This window comes from Panthera pardus, unplaced genomic scaffold, assembly GCF_024362965.1.
Source record: "Panthera pardus isolate Hobbes unplaced genomic scaffold, ASM2436296v1 HiC_scaffold_8, whole genome shotgun sequence".
Classification (NCBI taxonomy): domain Eukaryota; kingdom Metazoa; phylum Chordata; class Mammalia; order Carnivora; family Felidae; genus Panthera; species Panthera pardus.
In genome coordinates, this window is record NW_026527013.1 from 38176159 (window position 1) to 38198061 (window position 21903).

Genomic DNA, 21903 nt, shown 5'->3' on the forward strand with positions numbered 1-21903 from the left:
TGGACACGTGCTTTCCTTCCGGGAATCTGGAATTTTGGTATGTGCCAGGCAGAGGATGCCTACATCATCAGCGACCACTGAAAACCCTGGGCGCCAAATCCGTAATGACCCTCCCCGGAAGACTGCATTTCACATGTGTTGTCACAACTTGTTGCTGGGGAAATGAAACACGTATTCTACGATTTCACTGGGAGAGAACTCTCGGAAGCTTGCCCCTGGTTTCCTCCACGTGTCACCCATGCGTCCTTTCCTTTACCGATCTTGCTTTGTATCCCTTCACTGTAAAAATCAGCCTTGAGGATGATGGCCCGCTGAGTTCTGGGAGTCCTCCTGGCAAATCACTGACCCTAGGGCCTTGTGGGGACCCTTTGAGCAAGTTAATAAACCTCTCTGAGTTTGTGCCACCCTTCCCTTCCACGTATATGATGCTGACATCTCTCCCTTTCAGGGTGACTCTGAAGTTGAAATGTATATATCTGCAAAGTAGTGTCTGCATGTGAGTCACTGCGCTACTTATGATTAGCATCGTTGTCCTCACATCCTTTACGTTAGACCTCTTTCTGGGGCTTTGAGATACACTTTCTTGATGCAGTATAAGGGGAAAAGAGAAGCATCCACATCATTCCCTTTTCTCAGCTTCGCACTGCCATGGCTCCATGATTAGTCTAGAAGAGACTACGGTAAAGCTGAAAGGACTTTACCATAGTACAGCCAATTCTCCACCACTAGCATCTAGAATGACAGACCGGGATTTGTTTTGCTTGCATAACATACCATCCTCACTGCCCCCTATCAGAACCCTGATTTTCTTTCGTGGGAAGAATAAGATCGCTTCAGCTCAGTGAAGGTGAGTTTCTACCTCAGCCAAGAGGATGGATCCTGGTTGGTCATAGGGAATTGTGCTAAAATAATCTCATTCCCCTTGATAACTGATTGGTAGACAAGGTGACGGGTGACTAGGTGGTGATTTACGAGATAGAAGGGTAAGACTGCCACGGGGTGTTTCCCTTCCTACACAAGAAAACAAAGCCTCACGAGGCGAAAGCCTTTTCCCACTTAACTCTCTCCTGCCAAGAACCTGAACATGATGACTGGAAGCAGAGTGGCCGTGTTGTGTCCCTGAGGACACGAATCGGCAAAGTAAGGATGTCAGAAAAGGACAGAAAGACCTTTGCCTTTAATGGAGTCATGGAGCATCACAGTGTTTCCTTATTGAGACGCCGTGTCCAACACGTGGCAAGCACTCCAATAAGAAGAAACTTTTAAAGTAGTGCTTTATTGATATTGGCTACATGCAACAATGTTTACAATAAGTAATATATACATCCTGTTAATAAACATCCTGTGAATCAATGAATATGCCACATCCAAAGCCAACATTTGCATATCTGGTTACCTGAGCCTTGCTGAAAAACTGTCCTTGGTCTGAGTCCCAAAACAGACTTCTTTTGGATTATTACAAGGAAAACAAACACCTTTAGAGCAAAAGTAACAAACCGTATTCTGAAATATAACCTTTAACAGAAATGCTTATTTTTTATACCATTTCTGGTTATAAAATACTATTACTATTGAGTGTTTGGGGTCAGTTTTTTTTTGAGGCAGAAATAGTGATGACAGAAAGCACTTTTTTTTTTTTACTTCGAAAAATTGGAGAGAAGTTCACATGGTGTCTATAATAAGACATTTTAGGTGACTCACTTCAAACTCCTAGCTTCAGTAGCTGCAGTAAACACCTGCTGTCATATTTGACACTGCTTGTTAATAAGTGGAAAATTTTTCAAGAATCTATATCTTAGCATAACTGCTTAGCTGGCTTAGAATTTGTGAATTATTGATGACAATTTTGAGTTGAGATACATCGATGGTGCACAGTGGCATAGTTGGCTTCACACTATCCTTCCAAAGAATTCATCTTAGTGTCTCATTAACTTCCGAAGAACCAAATGCCACTTCTCTTTCACTAAATTGATTGATTAATGGATAACTGTAAACTACATTTTCCAAAGGAATCCCAAGTGTCCTGTGGTCTTTTATGAATTCTGCTGCAGAATGTAGCAGCGAGTTTATGAGAGGGACTCTCCTTATTTCCAGAAACATCATCTTTATGCAGAGACACACAACCAATGGCCAAGGGCAGTTGGCCTTGCATGAGGTCACCGTTGGTGACCCTGGCACTTCCAACATAAATGTGTTTGTGCATCTTTTCTTGTATTTCTTTTTCATCTTCAAATTTTCTCCTTGTCTCTACATCTTTTGCCAAGGTTTGTGAATTGAAGCAGTTAGAAGTAAAGAGGTGGCTGATTCCTGTTACACTGTAATTCAGGCTCTTCAGCATTTGACAAAGGTAAGTAGTGGGTACGGAGAGTTAGCAATGGGTGTAAAATGCTCTGAAGAGTTACAAGTGCAAAGCCAGGTAGAACTGGGGATGTTACTCTTTTAAGGAAGACAGTTTTGTACTTGAAGCCAGCTCCTCATTACTTTTTAAAAAATAAGCTTTTATTTTTGAATAATGTTAGACTTGCAGAAAAAATTGGGAAGATAGTATAGAGTTCCCCAATTGTCCCATCTTCGGCCATCAGGAGCTTTTCCACCTGGATCCTGTGTTCTTTTGACATACCTCCATCACTGTGGGTATTTTTGAGCACTTCCTTAGTTTCTGTTCCTACAAGTTATTTCAAGGTCATCTACTCTATTCGCTACCCCAGCCCTAGAGTAGGGCATTTCTCCAAGGATCTCTGGTTCATTTTATTAGAGGATGGTATCAGTCACCAAGATCTAGGTGCTAAGGATGCTTGTTACCATGATGTCTTTGCTTTTAGGCCTTCCTTGTGGACAGAGCAAGGAAATGTACATACATATACTAACGCCTCCGTATATTTATATCTATATTCATACATGTAACAACTTATGTCTATATTAAATTAAGCTTGATTTCATTCTTATGTCTTCAACTCTAATCCATTTTCACACGGATCACAGTAACTTATTCTTATCTGTGACCTCCTACTTCAACAGTGAGAAATATGGCCCCCAACATTTGTCATCCATTTAATTGTTCATTTACTGTATACATGCATGGTGGTCCCAAAAGTGATAACCCATATTCCCACAGGAAACAACATTATCAAGTGTAATTTAGTGTGTATGAACAGTTCCTTTTGCCTGGAGTCATAGAGACTCCAGTTTTTTCTTTCTTTCTTTCTTTCTTTCTTTCTTTCTTTCTTTCTTTCTTTCTCTTTAAACATTTTTATTTATTTTGAGAGACAGAGATAGAGCGCAAGCGGGTGAGGAGGGGGGAGAGAGAGAGAGAGAGAGAGAGAAAGAGAGAGACAGAATCAGAAGCAGGCTCCAGGTTCTGAGCACAGAGCCTGACGCAGGGCTCGGACCCATGAACCGCAAGATCATGACCTGGGCCAAAGTCGGAGGTTTGCTCAACTGAGCCACCCAGGCTCCCCAGCTCCAGTTATTTCTCATGTTACTTAGGTAGGTCTCTTTCTCCCCAATACTTCTGTACAAGTTGTTGCATGTACTAATAAAGCAGTCAGATGTTTTTGTCACATTTTGCATTTCATCCTTTAATTCTCCAATGTCCTAAATTATTTTCTTAATATTAATGCAGTTAAGTTTGCTCTTCGAGCTGTAAATTTCTGTAGATCTTGACAAATGCATAGCGTCATGTGTCAACCCTTACAGTATCATACAGAATGGTTTCCCTACCCTAAAAAATCCCCTGTCATTTGCCTGTTGACACCTCTTTCCCATTTCTCCAGAAATCCTGTATTTCACTATCTGCATTATTTTGCCTGTTCCTTAATGTCATATCATTGGAGTCATATGGCCTGTAAGACTGGCTTCTTTCACTTACCAGTAGCATGGAATATTGATCCACATCTCTGTATGGCTTGATAGCTCACTCCTTTTAGATCACAGAATAGTATTCTACTCTATGCGTATGCCACAGCTTGATTATTTATTCACCAATTGAAGGGCATCTTGGTTTTGGTGATTATGAACGAAGCTTCCATAAATATTGCAAGTTTTTGTTGTGGACAGGGGTCTCCAATCTACTCGGCCAATACCAAGGAGCATAATGACTGGATAATATGATAAAACTATCCTTAGCTTTTTGAAAATATGCCAAATGGACACTGAGAATGGTTGTACAATTTTGCATTTTTACCAGCTATGAATTAGAGTCCTGTTGCTTTGTATTGTCAGTTGTTTTTTTTTCAGCCATTCTAATAGATGTGAGGTTTCTTATTGCTTTAATTTGCATCTCCACAATTAAAAATGATGTTGTGCATATTTTCATATGCTTATTTCCCATCTGGATATCTTTCGGGATGACGTATCATTTTACATCTTTTGTCTTTTTCATTTTATTTATTTATTTTTAGTCTATTTTAAAATAGAGGATTTTGCTGTTGAGGATATATATAATAAGTCATCATCAAACCCAAGGCCACACAGATTTTCCCCTATGTTTTCTTCTGGAAGTTTTATAGTTTTGCATTTTACATTAAGGTGTTTCATACATGTTGAGGTACTTTTGATTAAGGTCTGTCTCTAGATTTATTTATTTGCATAAGGATGTCCAGTTGTTCTAACAGTGTTTGCTGGGAGGACTATCCTTTCTCCATTGAATCGCCTTTGCTCATTTGTCGAATATCAAATGGCTACGTTTGTGTGAATCTACTTCTGAATTCTGTAGGCAACTCCATTAATCTAGGTGTCTATTCATGCACTGACACCACCGTTTCTTGATTATTGTAGTTTTATACCAAGTCTTGAAATGGGATTGTGTGAGTCCTACAACTGTGATCTTCTTCTTCAATATTGTATTGGCTATTCTAAGTCTTTTGCCTTTCCAAATAAACTTTAGAATCAGTACCAACAAATACAAAATATATTGCTATCATTTTGATTGGAATTTTGTTGAATGTGAAGATCAAATTCAGAAGAATTGATACTGAGTTTTCTAATCAATGAACATGGAACATCTTTTCATTTATTTGCAAGTCTGATTACTTTTGTTGTAATTTTCCATATTCAGATGGCTTGTATGTATTGTTAGATTTATACCTCAGTATTTTAATTTTGGGTCTATTATAAATGTCTGTTATAAATATAAATGATACTATTTTTATAATTTCCAATTCCAATTATTTGAAAGTTGTTGCCTTTATCTAGAAAAGCAATTTAGTTTTGTATTTTATGACTTTGCTATACTCATTTATTCATTCAAGAAGTTTTCTGGTCAAATCTTTGGGCTTTTCTACATAGACAATTTTGTCATTGTGAATAGAGAAAATTTTATTTCTTCCTTTCAAGACTTTTTAACATCAGAAAATCAAGAGGTCTGAGAAAGTAATAGAAAAATATGAGATTCTTTTTCAGTGCTTTCTTATGTTTCCTCTGGTGTCCTTTTTGTTAAAAACCTCAGCACAAGTATATTTAAGCTTTCTTCTGTAGTAGGTACATTGCAAGAAGAGGAGAAACTTGCCATATATTTACTTAAGTTGTATTGTGTTTACTTATATTTACATATATTTATTTAAGAAAAAAGTCTTAAACAGAAATTTCTAGGGAGGATATGAAAATTAAAGAAACATGTCATCAGTCTTCCACAGTTGGTTCACTATTCCAAATCCTTCCCTTTGATGGACTAACAATGATCTTTTTATAATATAATTTTTAATTATAAAATTCTTGTGAAGGATACATTAGACTTTTTGTTTTTAAGAACAAAATTGGACATTATAAATGTGCTGCTAGTATTTGTCTACCTGGAATCCATTCATAGAACATCCCTTTTTCAAGGGCAAAGCAATAATCTCTGACGTATTATGCGTTAACTTCAAGTTGTTGACTCCTTCAGGAATGCGCAAGTAGATCTTGCAGTGAAATTAATGTATAACTATTACACAAATACATGCTGATTGCACACTGATAGTTTACTGACTACAGATCTAAGCAGAAGAGAAATGGGCATCACCACCCAAAATACGATAAATGCATCATCAGTCTGAATTTCTGACTGTAATCAGTAGCAAAAGAAGAATTCTTTACTGTGGAACAAATAACTCAGCAAGTTAGGATTCATTTAGGCAAAAATGCATTTATTCTAAATTGCGTTCAGCCTAGACCTGTGCATTGTATGCAAGGCATTGTGACAAATCAAGAGAAGGTAGTTAAAAGATAGAAATAAATGAATTTGGCTCTGGCCTTCTTAATTGTATCAGAATCCTAGATCAAGCCATAGTAATTTTTTAGGACTGGCTGAAGTAGAAGAAGAACTTTACTGCATAGGAGTGTCTTCCAACATAAGGATAAGGGTGGAAAAGGGCCTTGGGAACCTGTGGAGGCATGAACAAGAACACTAAAGGACGCTGGCAGGTAATCTTCCTCTGCCTGTCACCTTTGACTCTCTTGTATGCATGTTTTGTGCTTGCTTGTCTTTAGCGTCAGACCTGCCTTTTTTGTTATTTGCATAACAAAAATAGTTGCACATATACAAATTCAACATATATTTATGGAGTGCTCATCATTCCAAGCATTGTTCTAAGCACTCAAATACAGACAGTAGTGAAGAAGGTACAAAACACCTGTTCTCATTGAGCTTGTACCCTACTGTACAGAGATAGACAATAAATAATAAACATCAAGAATAAGATATAGGGAAAAGGTTAGAAAGTGTTAAGTGCCAAAAAGAGACGATGTGGGCTAGGAATGGGGAATGGAGGTTGCAACTTGAGACAGGATATCAGAAGAGGCCTCATAGGTAGGATAACCTTTGCAGAAAAAACTGGAAGAAATACGATATTTGACCATGCAGGTATCCAGGGGAACAGCATCACGGGCAGAGGAAATGATCTGGTAAAGGTCTCAAGGTGGAGCGTGCTACAGGTGTTGTGGAACAGCATGGAAGCCAACGTGCCCGGAGTAGAGAACTCAAGGCTTGAGAGGTACCAGCAGAAAGGTAACAGGGCCACTGGTCATGTGGAACTTTGCTGGCTAAGGACTGGTTCTTTTCCCCTTGAGGAAACTGGGAGCCATGGGAGACTTCTTTTCAATGTCAGGGTTGGATCTTACTGTCTGAGCTATGTGGAGACAGATGAGTGAATCAAGGAATCTCTCTCCTACTCCTTCTTGTCAGTCATGAACCCACCCCAGGCCAATCATGGCTTCCCGTGGAGCTGTGGCTCAGTAGGTTAGCCAGGTTGCTGGAGCATATTTGCTTCCTTGGGAACTTATCTGTGCCTGGGGTGGGCCACATAACCCATGACTGAGATGGGGGCAGTGGAGGGAGGAGGAAGAACGGTTTTCAGAAAGTGAGGAGCTAAGTGGGGCTGAGAGTGTGAAGAGGCTGGCAACCTATTAGTTGCTCACTTCAAGTCAGTTACAGTCTAACAGAATGAAATGTGTTCATTAATATTTCCTCCCTATATTACAGCTACCTATAATAAGAGGGGTATTAGTAAAGTATAAAGGGAGATAGAGAGGAGGCAAAATTGCTTTTATGTGGGTCATGAATTCGAAAGATAGTTTGGATTTGGCCATATGGAGTTGGGGGTGGAGGCAGGGATGGAAGAAGAGGTCATTTAATATAGAAAGAAACATGATGGGCAAGAAGTCCTAAATGTTTCCTCCCCCAGGCAGAGATAGGTAAAGTACTGCAGACAGTATATTATGCATGAACAAATTATGCATGAGTTTACTCAGGAGACTGCTAAGCTGCTCAACAATAATGCGTAATTGTCTTAGCAAACGCATCCTCCTTTGCTTATGCACCCAACAAATAATAAAGGGAAAAGGGATCAAGAACAAATGTCAGTGCAAAACACATTATTTTTATGAATATTATTGTCGCACAACTCTCTTCTATGAGAAAGTCTATAGTTATATTGATTAATGTAGTAGGAAATTTTCTACTTACACTTCTTCCCTTTGGATACTTAAACTTGAACACCAGTGCTGGTGACATACTATGGTCCACATTCCAAAAGAGATACCAGGGGCACTTCAACTAAATGATCTGTTTTAAGCCAGAGAAGAATCCTCTGGGTTTAAAAGCTCTGGAATGCTAAATCCCCAAACTTATCATTCCAAAATATAGTTCTGTTTATCTGTTTTAATTTTTTTGACCTCCCAAAGATTCTGTCAGAGAGGTGCTTTTTTTTTTTTTTTTTTTTTTGGCTAAAAATAACATTTTCTTCTGTGGAAGGATATTGAAATTCTAAAGAGCAATTATCTTTTTAGCTCTTCTATTTTGAACAAAATATGTAAAATATTCTACCTCAGGATTTGCTGCCAAAATTATACTGGGATTCCTCTTCTTTCTTGTTTTCTGTCTTTCTTTCTTTCTTCGAATACTATTGGTTTCTAAGATCTGAGTTTCTTTCTTTCTTTCTTCTTTCTTTCTTTCTTTCTTTCTCTCTTTCTTTCTTTCTTTTCTTTTTTCTTTTTTTGAGAGGGAGAAAGAGAACAAGAGTGTAGAGGAAGGCAGAGGGAGAGAGAGAAGCCCAAGCAGGGTCCACGCCCAGCATGGAGCCCAATGCAAGGCTTGATCCCACGGCCATTAGATCATGACCTGAGCCAAAATCAAAAGTCAGACACTCAACCGACTGAGCTTCCCAGGCACCCACCTGAGTTTGTTTCTTACTGTGTACTTAAGTAGGTTATCATACTAGAAATATCATTAACCTATTATGATACAATAGCTAGGGACTATTTATGAAAGACAGTCCCATTTATAACATTTTTTTCACCACTTCTTCATACAAATAGAAAGTGTCAAACTAATTACAAATATAAAACTGTTTTAGAATGTGTCATAGTGTTCATTCATTTCTTCACTCAAATTCAAAGATCCATCCTCATTAAACTTACGTTCAAGAGAGAAGATAGAAAACAAATGTAAAATACGTAAATAAATTAAAGTAATTGGAAATATTTAGACTTGCTATGAAGAAAAGAATGTAAGGTAATGAAATCAGAAATACTATGCAATGGATGAGCTAATTTAGATTGGTGGGGGGGGTGCAGTCAGGAACAACATTTCTAAGGAGTTGACATTGATTTGGGACTTAAATGGTGAGACAGAGCCATTCTTGCAAGGATGTAGGTGAGGAGAATTTCAGACAGAGGGCATAGTCAAGACAGCCCCTAAAGTTGAAATGAGTTTGATGTATTGAAGGGTCAGAAAAAGGGCTTGGGTAGTGTTGTCATAGGACTTATAATGTATACCTAAAATATATCCTATTTCAGGTGTTGTATGTAATCTGTGATATCCCTTTTAATTAGACTGCCATGTAAAATCATACCCTGGAGACAGATGTGAATTTCAGGAATAAAGACCTATTCCCTAAATAAAGTGGGAAAATTGGAAAATGGCAGGTAGAATTCATAGCAACCATTCCTCTAATTCAAGAACCAAGAGAAGGATTTGGGGCATCTGGATGGCTCAGTCGGTTGAGCACCCGACTTCGCTTAGGTCATGATCTCACAGTTTGTGAGTTCGAGTCCCACGTTGGCCTCTGTGCTGACAGCTCACAGCCTGAAGCCTGCTTCAGATTCTGTGTCTCCCTCTCTTTCTGCCCCTCCCCTGCTCATGCTCTGTCTCTCTCTCTCTCTCAAAATAAATAAACATTTAAAAAAATTTTTTTAATTCAAAAACCAAGAGAAGGATTCTAAGAGTAAGTATCTAAGAAAATGAAAGAGAAACACTAAATTTTGTAAACAACTACCTGGCACAGCTTGTCTTCTTTAACGATAAGTAATCAGAAAAAAATAAAGTATAGGCTTTTTACCAGGTTCTATAACAGAAAAGATGGAGAACATGGTATTTGAGGCAGAGAATAAAAATATGTTTCAAAAATGTTTTAAAATTAACAGAAATACTTCTATTTCCAGGAAGATGGAATAGATTCACTTTGCTTTATTCTTCCTGCTGAGTGCAACTAAACCTCCTAGACATTATATATTTTTAAAAACCTAAGTAGAAAAGTGGAAGGAAAAACAGAAGAAAAACTGGCTAAAGATCATGGGAGCTGAGGAACAACATGGGAATATCTTCCTGGGTTTTCTTTTTATCTCCTGTACCTAGACTTATACCTGAAGAAGCAAGCCCCTGAGAAATGCTAACAGTCACAGACACACACATGGGCATACACACACATACACACACACACACACATACATATGAGCACACACACACACACAAACACATGGATATTCACACAAAAACAAATATCCTGAGATACACACACACACACACACACACCGAGATACACAGACACACACAGACATACACACTTTCTAACAAAACCCTGTTCTCTCTTACCAAATGACCATCAAGGAAAACCTAGGAAGACAAAATATTTTAGACAATAACCACTCTAATCTAGTCATACACGGCAGAAAACCTGTGACTCCATCTCTCCCTCCTGCTGGCAAAGGTTCAGAATGGAGTCTAGACTTCCTCCCTCCTGAGGCCGTAACAAGACTCTCCCACCTGGATGGATTAAAAAGCAAGAGAAATGATTTCATCTGAACAACAGAAAGAATAGACATAAATAAATAAATAAATAAATAAATAAATAAAGTTAACAGCACTTGAAGGACCCTTGGGAATATGACAAAAGTTCACATGTTCATGTAATGAGAGTTCTGGATTGAGAGGGAAAAAATGACAGGGATGAAAAAGTAGTCAAAGAAATAATGACCTAACTTCCTGTTTATAAGAGTATGAACCTACAGATTCAAGAAGTTGAGAAAACCCCAAACAAGAAATCCAAATAAATAGAGGCCAAGAAACCTCATAGCCAAACTTTCAAAAGCTAACGAAACAAACAAAAAATCAAACCAAACAAAACCTTGCAAACAGTGAGAGAGAAACGACACCTACCTGTGGAGGGAATGCAATTCAAATGACTGCAGATTTTTCAGGAGAAACTATGGATGCCAGAAACAAGTGGCACATTTTTCAAGTGCTGAAAGGAAAGACCTGTCCACCTTGAAACCTTATAACTAGTAAAAATATCCTATAGGGATGAAGGGGAAATCAAGACATTCTCAGATAAAGGAAACCTAAGAGAATTTGTCCCCAGCAGACCAACCATAAGGTGGCTAACTAAGGGAAGGTCTCTAAAGAGAATGAAACAAACAAAAGTAATAAAAGAAGCTATCTGGAAAGTCAGGAAAGAACATGGCAAGCAGAAATGGGTAAATACAACTGATTTTCCATTTGAAGTTTTTAAAATGTGCTTGACATTGAGCAAAAATCTTAACACTGATATGATTGTATGTAGAGGAAATAATAAAGAAAACTATATTATAAGCACAATTTTGTAGATATAGACAAGAGAGCTTTAAAATTATTTGCAAAATTTTAAAAAAGAATAAAACAATTTTGAAAAAGAATGAGGCCATCCCATTTCAAAGCTTATCATATAACCATAGAAATCAAAACTGTGTGGTATCAGTGAAGGAAGGGATACGGAGATTAATGGAAAAGGATAAACAACCCAGAAATGGACTCACACAAAGACGTTCAACTGATTTCTGAAAAACATGCAAATTTAATTCAGTAGAAGAAATACAGTCTTTTCAACCAACGGTACTAGAGCATTTAGCTAGCCATAGGTTTAAAACAAACCAACAAAGAGCCCTACTTAAGTTTTATCCCTCATACTACAATTATCTTAAAATAGATCATGAACTTAAATGTAAATCATACCTTGAAGGCTAGACAAGGAATTCTTAGCCTTGATACCAAAAGCACAATCCATGAAAGGAAAAATTAATGAGTTGAGCCTCATCAAAACACAAACTCTTCTCTATGAAAGGCCCTTTTAAAGAATGAAAAGTCAGGGGCACCTGGCTGGCTCAGTTGGTTAAGTGCCCAAGTGCTGCTTTTGGCTCAGGTCATGATCTCACAGTTTTGTGGGTTCTAGCCCCTCATTGGGCTCTGTGCTGATGGCATTGGAGCCTGCTTGGGATTCTCTCTCCCTCTCTCTCTGCCCTTCCCCTACTCATGCTGTCTCTCTCTCAAAAATAAACAAACTTAAAAAAAATAAAAATAATGAAGAGTCAGGCTACTGACTGGGTGAAAATACTTGCAAATCACATAGTTGATAAAGCACTAACATCTACAATATAGAAAGAACTCACAAAACTCATCATTAAATAAACAATCCAATAAAAAAAAGTGCAAAACATATCAACAGATATTTTGTTGATGAGGATGTACAGATGGCAAATGATCACATGAAAAAGTGTTCATTAGTCATTAGGGAAATACCAATCCACAGTGAGATGTCAATACACTATATATCTTTCAGAATGACTAGGAAAAAAATGACAACAGTAAATGGTGGAGAAGATTTGGAAAACTAGATCAGCCATACCTTGCTCGTGGGAATGGAAAATGATATAGCCACTCTGAAACAGTTTTGTAGTTTCTTTAAAAACTGAATATGCCCCTACACATATGGCTCAGTAATTACATTATTGGGCATTTATCCCAGAGAAATGAAAACTGATGTCTACACAAAGGCCTGTAAGTGACCGTTGGTAAGCAGCTTTATTTATTATAACCAAAAACTGAATGCTCTTCAGTGGGTGAATAATTAAACCGAGATACATCTATACTATTGGAATACAACTCAAAAATAAAAACAACCAGAATGAATCTCCAGAGACATATTCTAAGTGATAGAAGAGAATTTGAAAAGGTTATATACTGTATGACTCCATTTATACAACATTCTATAAAAGACAACAGTACAGAAATGGAGAACAGAGTATGGTTGCCAGGGTTCCGGAGGCCTTGGGAGTAGAAGACAGGTAAGCGTGGCTATAAAAAGGCAAAATGAAGGGTCCTTTTGATGATGGAAATGTTTCGTATCTTGAACATATCAGTATAGATACCCTGAGTGTGATACTGTACTATGGTTTTGCAAGATGTTACCATTAGAGGAATCTGAGTTAAGGGTACACCACTCTGTATCACCTCTTAGGACTGTAGGTGAATCTACAAGTGTCTCAAGATAAAAGTTTAGTTTAAAATAAACAGAAGTCAAATTTAGAGAATACTGGCTTTACACTCAAAATTCAAGAAAAAAATAGACCTTTAAAAGAAGAGTAAAGATGAGATCCAATAAATTTAAAATTAGAAACTGCATGAAGAATGTCAAAAGGCTGTAAATAGGTTAAAGACAATAAATGTGGTCATAGAATAAAAGTCATCCACAGATGCAGTAAATAGCAGAATCAACCGTTCATTAAGGAATGGGGAGAATCATGATGGAAATGGAGGCCATGAAGATGTATCTTTCAGACCTTCCGACTGCAGGGGTAAAACTAACCAAGAGCCCCGGCTTCTGGGCTCGGAAATCCAGTGCTATGTATGTGAGGCTATCTCCTCACAGGCTGCATCTAACCAATGATAGAGCATGGAGGAAGACACAGAACTTCCGAATTTGTCTTGAGGGCTCCCTAGCAGCCTTGTCAAAATTCTTTGGACTGCCTATATTCTAGAATGCTTCCATTCACCCTTCCTTCCCTCTCCCTCACTGGGCACGAGCCTTGCCTCATGGACTGATTGCTTTCTTCTTACCAAACCCCTTCTCCTTTTACTCTCGTACAGGTGTTTTCCATCATAGAAATCCTTGGACCTTAAAAAAATTTTTTTTAATGTTTACTTACTTTTGAAAGACCAAGACACAGAATACAAGCAGGGGAGGGGCAGAGAGAGAGGGAGACACAGAATCCAAAGCAGGCTCCAGGTTCTGAGCTGTCAGCACAGAGCCTGATGTGGGGCTTGAACCCATAAACCATGAGATCATGACCTGAGCTGAAGTCAGATGCTCAGCTGACTGAGCCACCCAAAAATCCTTGGGCTTTTAACCATACCTTGGCTTCTGCTCTTTAGAGGACCTGACCTCACACACAGGTCTACCAAGACTTTGAGGCTCCAGGTAGACAGTAAAAGACTTGAGTGCAGTAAAGATACACCAAAGACAAAGACTAAAAACAAAAGATAAAATGAAATCTCATACTTGAAAATAAGTAACCCACCCCTGACTGATGCAAAGAACACCAGAAACCAGACCCCAATACCTCAGACAGGAGACCTTGGGTTTCTTTTCTGGATCAGCTGAACAGCTGTGAAGGCAAGGTATCTATGCATTGACACTGGAGATCTGCCTAGGAATATGGCATTCCCTAATGGTCAACAAGTTCTGCTAAGTTTCCAGTCAGTTTCTCATAGTTTGTTTCTAAATAAAAATTAACTAAGCACCACCAGCTATTGGGGAAAACTACCAAGGAAGAAAGATGCTGAAATGAATAAATGGAAAGAGCCAACTGGATATAGTAAGCTATATATAAATATAAAATATATACAGAGAGTAGGAACAAGAAAAAAAAACACTTAAAAAGAAAAACTAATAGAAATCCTCAAAAATATACATGAGATTGCTTCTATAAAACAGGATACTATTTATTAAAATAACCAGAAATCAAAAGAAAGCTCTTTGGAAATAAAAGTAGTACCAAGACAATCAATTTTAAAATCAGAAGATGAAATATTTTGTAGAGAGTAGAACCAAAAAAGAACAGAAACAGAAAAATGAGAATCCATTTAAGAGTAACTTTAAAATGGAGAGGAGAGAAAAGTAGAGGGAAAGAAATGATTAAATAAATAACACAAGCATGATTTTCCAGAACTGATAGGCACACTACAAATTGAAAGTGTTTACTAGGTGCCCAGCATGAGGAATGGTGGGGGAGGGGAGTGGTAAACAACACACCTGGACACATTGTTGTGAAATTCCAGCAAACTGGCAAGAGACTATCTTAACATCTTCCAGATACAGAACCATAGAATCATAACATTTTATTAATGCTTAAAACACCCCAACGAGATACAATGTACAAAAAAGGGAAAACTACAGGATAAAGAGAAGGTATTATTCAAATGCATAGATGGTCTGCAAACCAGTTGATATGTGTTACAAGTTTCTGTATAAATATCCATTGGTCTAGGGAGAGTCAGAGCTTTCAGAAGCTTCCCTAATGGGCCCATGATGGATGAATGGATCCATGGATAGATGCATGGATGGATAGATGATAGAAAAGTAGATAGATAGATAGATAGATAGATAGACAGTCAGATAGATAGAACTGAAGGACCACAGTTAGGAAATATGAATACCACTCAAATTACTTATATCTAGGATTTGTATTATTTGTTTTTTACTTTTCAATTCAATTATATCATTTGGGTTTTCCGGATATTGCTAAGGCTAGAGAAAATATTATTAAGACCTCACTTATCCAAGGAGCTGAACCTGACAACGTGTTCTATTGACAACATTCTCAGAAACAGGAAAATGAGAGTTGGAGAGTTTTAAAGCTAAGCTAAATATATGATAACACTCACTGGCATTGTTTTTATTGTAGTGTTTATAAATCACACACAGGGACATGATTTCATTTGTACTTTCAACAATCTTTTGAGGTTATATAATCCAGGTTTTCTTACTACATTTGGTTTACATGTTCTAAGAAAAATTTGCATTTTGATTTGCTTCACATGTTCTAAGAAAAAATTCCATGGGAGAGTACTCAGCAAATAAAGAATGACCGAAGAAATATGTCCTGATCATTAATAAATTTATCGTAAATTTTTCATAATTATTGAAAATAGGTTTAAGTCAATGTTCACCATGGGAAGAGTAATGAAAAGAAGTATTCTTCATGTTTACATGAATCTGAATGACTAACACTTGATTTAAGATCTATTTTTTTATTTATTTTTTAATGTTTATTCATTTTTGAGAGAGAGCGTGTGAGTGAGCCATCAAGGTAGGGACAGAGACAGAGGGAGACAGAGAATCCAGAGCAGGTTCCAGGTTCCGAGCTGTCAGCACAGAGCCCGACATGGGGCTTGAACCCATGAACCACGAGACCATGACCTGAGCTGAAGTCTGATGCTCAACTGTCTGAGCCACCCAGGTGCCCCAATTGAAGATCTGACAGTAATGACTCAGTGACCTTAATGGAAGTAGAGGTTATTTTTAACCGAAGTCTCTGAAGATGTGAAGTTCTTTCCTTAAATTTTAAAAAAATGTTTACTTATTTTGAGAGGGAGAGAGAGTGAATGCACACATGTGAGCAGGGGAGGGACAGAAAGAGAGAGAGGGACAGAGAGAATCCCAAGTAGGCTCCATGTTGTCAATGCAGAGCCCGACACAGGGCTGGATCTCACATATTGTGAGATCGTGACCTGAGCCGAAATCAAGAGTCAGACGCTTTAACCAACTGAGCCACCCAGGCGCCCCCTCCCAAGTTTTTTAAAAATACATATTAAATACACTTTTATGGATTACAAAACAGCACATGCTCTTTTTAGAAAACTTGGAATTTATCACACAAAACAACAAAAAATCACCCATAATCCCACATCAAGAAATAGCAGCTATTAAGATTTTTTACATTATCTTTCTAATATTTATTATCCCTACAAAAGAATATGATCAAATTGTATATATATTAACTGGTTTTCGTAAATTTAAGCACGTCAATAAATGACACCCAAAATTTGCTGTCCCCTCACCTACTAAATAAACAGATAACTGAATATATTATAAATTTTTCTTGATAATTCTGAGTCCCGGTTACAAGTCCCAGTTGTTGGTTAGTGACATTCTCAAGATTTACTGAGAGATGTCAGTTCCTCACTCTGGCATTCCATAGTTCCTCACTACTCCTCCTTTTCAAACACCTGACCACAATTCTATTTCTTATGGCTTGTTTTCTCAGAAATGATCAACATTAACTAATGCTTCTTTCTGCCCTGAGAGTATAATCTCATGTAGTGTCTTCTAGTTTCTAATTTAATGCTTTTAATTTGCTGTGTACTGGGAAACCACATAGCTAAGTTTATTAATAATCATAACTCCACCCAAAGCAGCAAGTATAGCTACCATTTTTTGAAGCACTTGATTTACCCCAGGCAATTACTATGGTAAATGCTTTTAATCTTCATAATAACTGAGTGAGAAAGTCCAAATTAGAGGATATGAAGTAATTTGCTCAAATTCACACAAGAACACTGACTTGAAGTAGAATTGATTGGAGTGAAATTTGGAGAAAGCAAATTAGATGCTGGGGATTTTAAGCCTGCATGGCTGGTGGAATAGTTGAACTGTTAAGAACATAGAATATGCACCCTTAGTGGAAGGTGAGATGATTTTAGGGTACACCCTAAAATATTTTTTTTTAATTTTTTTCTTAATGTTTTTATTTATTTTTGAGACAGAGAAAGACAGAGCATGAGCAGGGAAGGGGCAGAGAGAGAGGGAGACACAGAATCGGAAGCAGGCTCCGGGCTCTGAGCCACCAGCACAGAGCCCGATGCGGGGCTCGAACTCACAGACTGTGAGATCATGACCTGAGCCAAAGTTGGATGCTCAACTGACTGAGCCACCCAGGCGCCCCCACCCTAAAAGATTTTAAGCATAAGGATGTAGACAAGAAAACTAACAACACTGAATTACATAATGATCTTAATTCAGTTCCACTTTTTTGGATTATGTCAAGGAGATAGTCTCAATGAGTGCTAATATGTTTTTAACACCTTGTTGAACCTTGCTAGAGTTGTTTTTTGTTTGATTTTAGAGAGAAAGAGTGATAGTGTGAGCAGGGGGAGGGGTAGAGGGAGAGAGGAAGAGAAAGAATCCCAAGCAGACTCCATGGTCAGCACAGAGCCAGATACAGGGCTCAATCCCATGACACGGAGATCACGACCTCAGCCAAAATCAAGAGTGGGATGCTCAACCACTGAGCAACCCAGGCACCCCTTTGCTGGAGTATTTTTTTGCAGAAAGGGAACAGGCCTCAGATATAAAGATTTTGGTAAACAGTAGTGTCTAATTATAATTTACTACCAGTTTGCTTTCACCATTTATTTATCACGCTAATGCCAATTTATAAAATTATGATAATGATTTCTCCTCTATGGATGTGAAATTTTTCTTTTTCAAAAAAATTATTTAAATTTTAAAAGTTGAGTTGATTTTTTCACGTAAGTAATAATAAAGTTGTCCACAGATATGGCAGGAAAAAAAAATCAGTGTGTCCTATAAATGATTCAATACAAAAATATGTGTCTAGTGGGAGAAAAAAGAATTATCAAAGTTAGAGGATAATCCAATTCGTACCATGTCGCAAGAGTTTGAGTTTCAGTAATTTTGTGAACTAGTTGTTAAACATAGCCGTTAAATCATACAAGCTTAACAATCAAACTATGTTTAAAAACAAAGGTAATAAATCCTCAAAACTCACCATTTCCTATTTTGCTACATTTTACTATTTTCTTTGCTCTTGAAGCTACTCATGGCTACTGTGTCTGTAGGCTGGAAATGTAATCTGATGTTGTTGGACGGTGCACTTTTTCCCCAGCTCTGTGTTCAGTGGATTCATGGTGGTAATTCAAAATCTACCTTGGTGGGAGTATTTATACTATGGAAATTGGGGAAAGCAATAAATTAGGACTTTTTCCTCTTGGAGAGGTGGTCGTTAAACCCTTACCAGCACAACACGGAACATAAGAGTAAATGGAAATGAGTTTCTATTTCCCTGGCCAATGATTCCTGGTGCGGTCGTTTTAGTTGGTAGAGAAGTCTTCCTTGAATCTTCCTTGAAAAGGAGTAGATGGTAAGTAATTGTGAACATCTTGGCCAAGCATGGTAGGGAGTTGTTAATCATGCTCCACGTGAACATTTTGTGAATGAGGGATTCCACCTCCTGTCTCCTAAATAGGCGTAGAGAATATATCTTTGAAATTTTTTTCTTGTGAAAACTAAATCCATCCTCCTTTTGTTTATATTATTTTAAATTAAAATGTGTTTCAATAATTTCTTGGTAAGTAGTATTCTTCAAAAGTTTGGTTACTTTCTTCGATGATGTGAACTTATTCTTTGAAAATCCATAAAATGTAAAAGAAGCCAAAGTAGAGTGATAAAAATGTCAGTTGTAGTAACAGAATTTATGGCTTTGGTTTTAATACGAGGAGTGTTTTGAAAATATCTTGTCTCTTATCTTGTGCACACAGTGGCTCTTATTCAGCTGAGGAAGAGGTTAAGTGAGAAATGAGTTGGCTCGCCAAGGATACATTTGTCCCACCCACCGTCAGCCCCCAACACACATATATACTCTCACACACATACTCTGATGTTAATTTGATTTGAAAAAAATATCAGGAAACATCATCATCAATTTCTCCTCTTGCAGAAGTGATTATTCTTGCTTGACTGCCCTCTGCTGGAATTCCTGAAATATACACTTTGCCTCTACTTACAGGGACAAGTTGTAGGCGGTACGTAACTTAATAATGTGAGCAATCTTTTCAAGGCGTATTATGTGCAGAAGCCCGGGTCCGCAAGATTAGAAATAAAACTGAGTTAAGCATTAAATGCAGTGGTCAAGTGTTGATTTAATTAGCCATGAAAAATAGCCAGGTTTTGAATGGATCAAAGAAAACAATTATACATAATGGGTGAGCTGAAAACAATTGACTATTACTGAAAAAGAGGAATGCTTTAATTAAACTAAAAGATATACCTAATGTTAAATGAGGTGGTTACAAAAGCTCCACAAATAAAGCTGCTTAACTGCTCAGTATAATATGAAAGATCAGAAGGAGTGTTTAAACATACCTAATAAAAAAATACAACCTTATTAAAATTGTATTGCTATTATTTAAAAGTATAGTGAGCCTTTTCTCTGTCCTGTAAGCTCAGCCCCAACATTTAAGAATATTCATTTGCTTGTTTAAAATATTTAGGTTTCTCATTTATTATTAATTCTGATGCAAAGATACTGGTTTTGTGTACTTAACAAGAATATGTTTTCTGTGATATTCAGAGAAAAATTATTTTAGAGTGAATAATGACTGTGGCATCTCAGACCTTACAATGTACTAGTTTAGCATATACTTATCTCTGCATTTTTCAGGCTTTCCAAGAGTTAGAAGAATATAGATTGACTGTCAAATAGGTTAAGTTGGTGGTGAAATTGGCACCGTGGGGTTCACATTTGAACAGTATTAATGTGGAGTAGTTTTACTATAAAGATCAAATCCTTCATCTAAGGAATTGGAGCTCATAAATGGAATAGACCGCTATCAGTGCATTTGTTGTTCAAAGCAGGAGCCTTTATTTCCATCACCATATTCCTTTTATGTTGTTGTCAATATAAGAAATGAGCCAGGTGATTAGAGAGTAGTGGGAGGGGAAGGGGGGACGAGAAAAGTCAAAGAACTAATAGGAAGGAGAAGACAAAAGACCCTTTCTCTCCACATACCATTTTGTTTGATTCTGGTCCCTCCCATGGATTAGAATCTGTAAAGTTATGCTTGCAAAAAACCAGGTTTTCCAAATTCAACACATGGATTCTGCATCACTGCCCATTACGGTTTCATGTACAATAAGGACAGGACCTTCTTGGAAACAATGCTAATCACGTGGTTATGGATGTTAATTCTTTTGCAGTAAAAACTGACAACTATACAAGTAAGTCATTTTTTCTCTTGTGAAAATGACAGTTATGTACTTTAAACCAGCCAGCAGAGGCAACGAAGGAAATTACAGGAACTTGCTCACTTCGCCAGACTAAATGCACTCTGTTCCACCTCCCCCCCCCCCAACTGATCACACACCTAGTAGGTTTCTGATACTAACTCAGGAAAACCTGCAGGCAAAGTAGGGTGGGAGACATGGAATTTGATTGGACTTTCTGAGTGTCATAAGATGAATTCAAGCACTGAATTTTGAATGGGACCAAACAATCCAACACTTGTCAGAGAAAGATCGTGATAAACATCATAATATAAATGGGCAAAAAATCCAGATTTTTGGAAAGTTTGCGCATGCTAAGCTCTTTTGAATTATATGTTCACATTTGAGGTTTAAGAATATCAAAATGTTGTATAATCTGATGTCATTCTAAATGAAGAAGTCCATTCTGTTTTATTCAAAGGAGAATTATTAGTAGAGCATGAATGCAATGAATAGGTCCAGTGTATTGCATTTTTGAATGTTCTCTTGTCACTGTGCTAATCATTTTCCTAGCATTATATCACTGAGGTTTCCAAAATGCCACAATGAGGGGGATACTTAATCATGCCCATATTACAGATTGGAAAACTCAGGCTCAGAGGCCCAAGGTCACAGAGATACTATGTGGTAAAACCAGAACTCTCATCCTATTTTTTCTGACTCCAAGGGCGAAACTCTTAAACATATACTGCATCGGTGATAACATCATTCCTTCCTTGAAAAAGCCCGTAGTGTCCTCATGGGTCCCTATCCTGGTTATAGACAAGGAATAAGCAAAATTCTCATGTCTTTATATACTTGGGAAAGGAAGGTGCTTCAGTTCTTTCAAAAGCTAACAGCAACCACATATGACATTTCTAGATTACCAATTTTCAAAGAATTTTAAGAAATTATACACAATACTGAAGCACTATGGAAGAGAATTTTCATCCTCTTTGGATAAATTTCCGTTGTCTATGGGCCATCATCTTTGTTCGTGTTTCCAGAAACCTATTCTGGGGAAGTGATCTGACAGACAGCCTGCTCCCAGAGCAGCACGCCCCTTTCTCCACTCGCATCTCTCTGCAGCATCTGCATTGGGCATGAGCCCGGATCCATATTTACGAGACATATGTAGACACTTTTCCCTTTCTTGGCAAATGCATAAATAGAATCCTAATGTCTACATGTAGGTACTATATAAATACAAAGTTGTGCACACTCTGTGGATGTCATGCATCATTTATCTGTGTATTTTTAGCGTCACCAACACATTTACATATGCTGTCATGTTTCA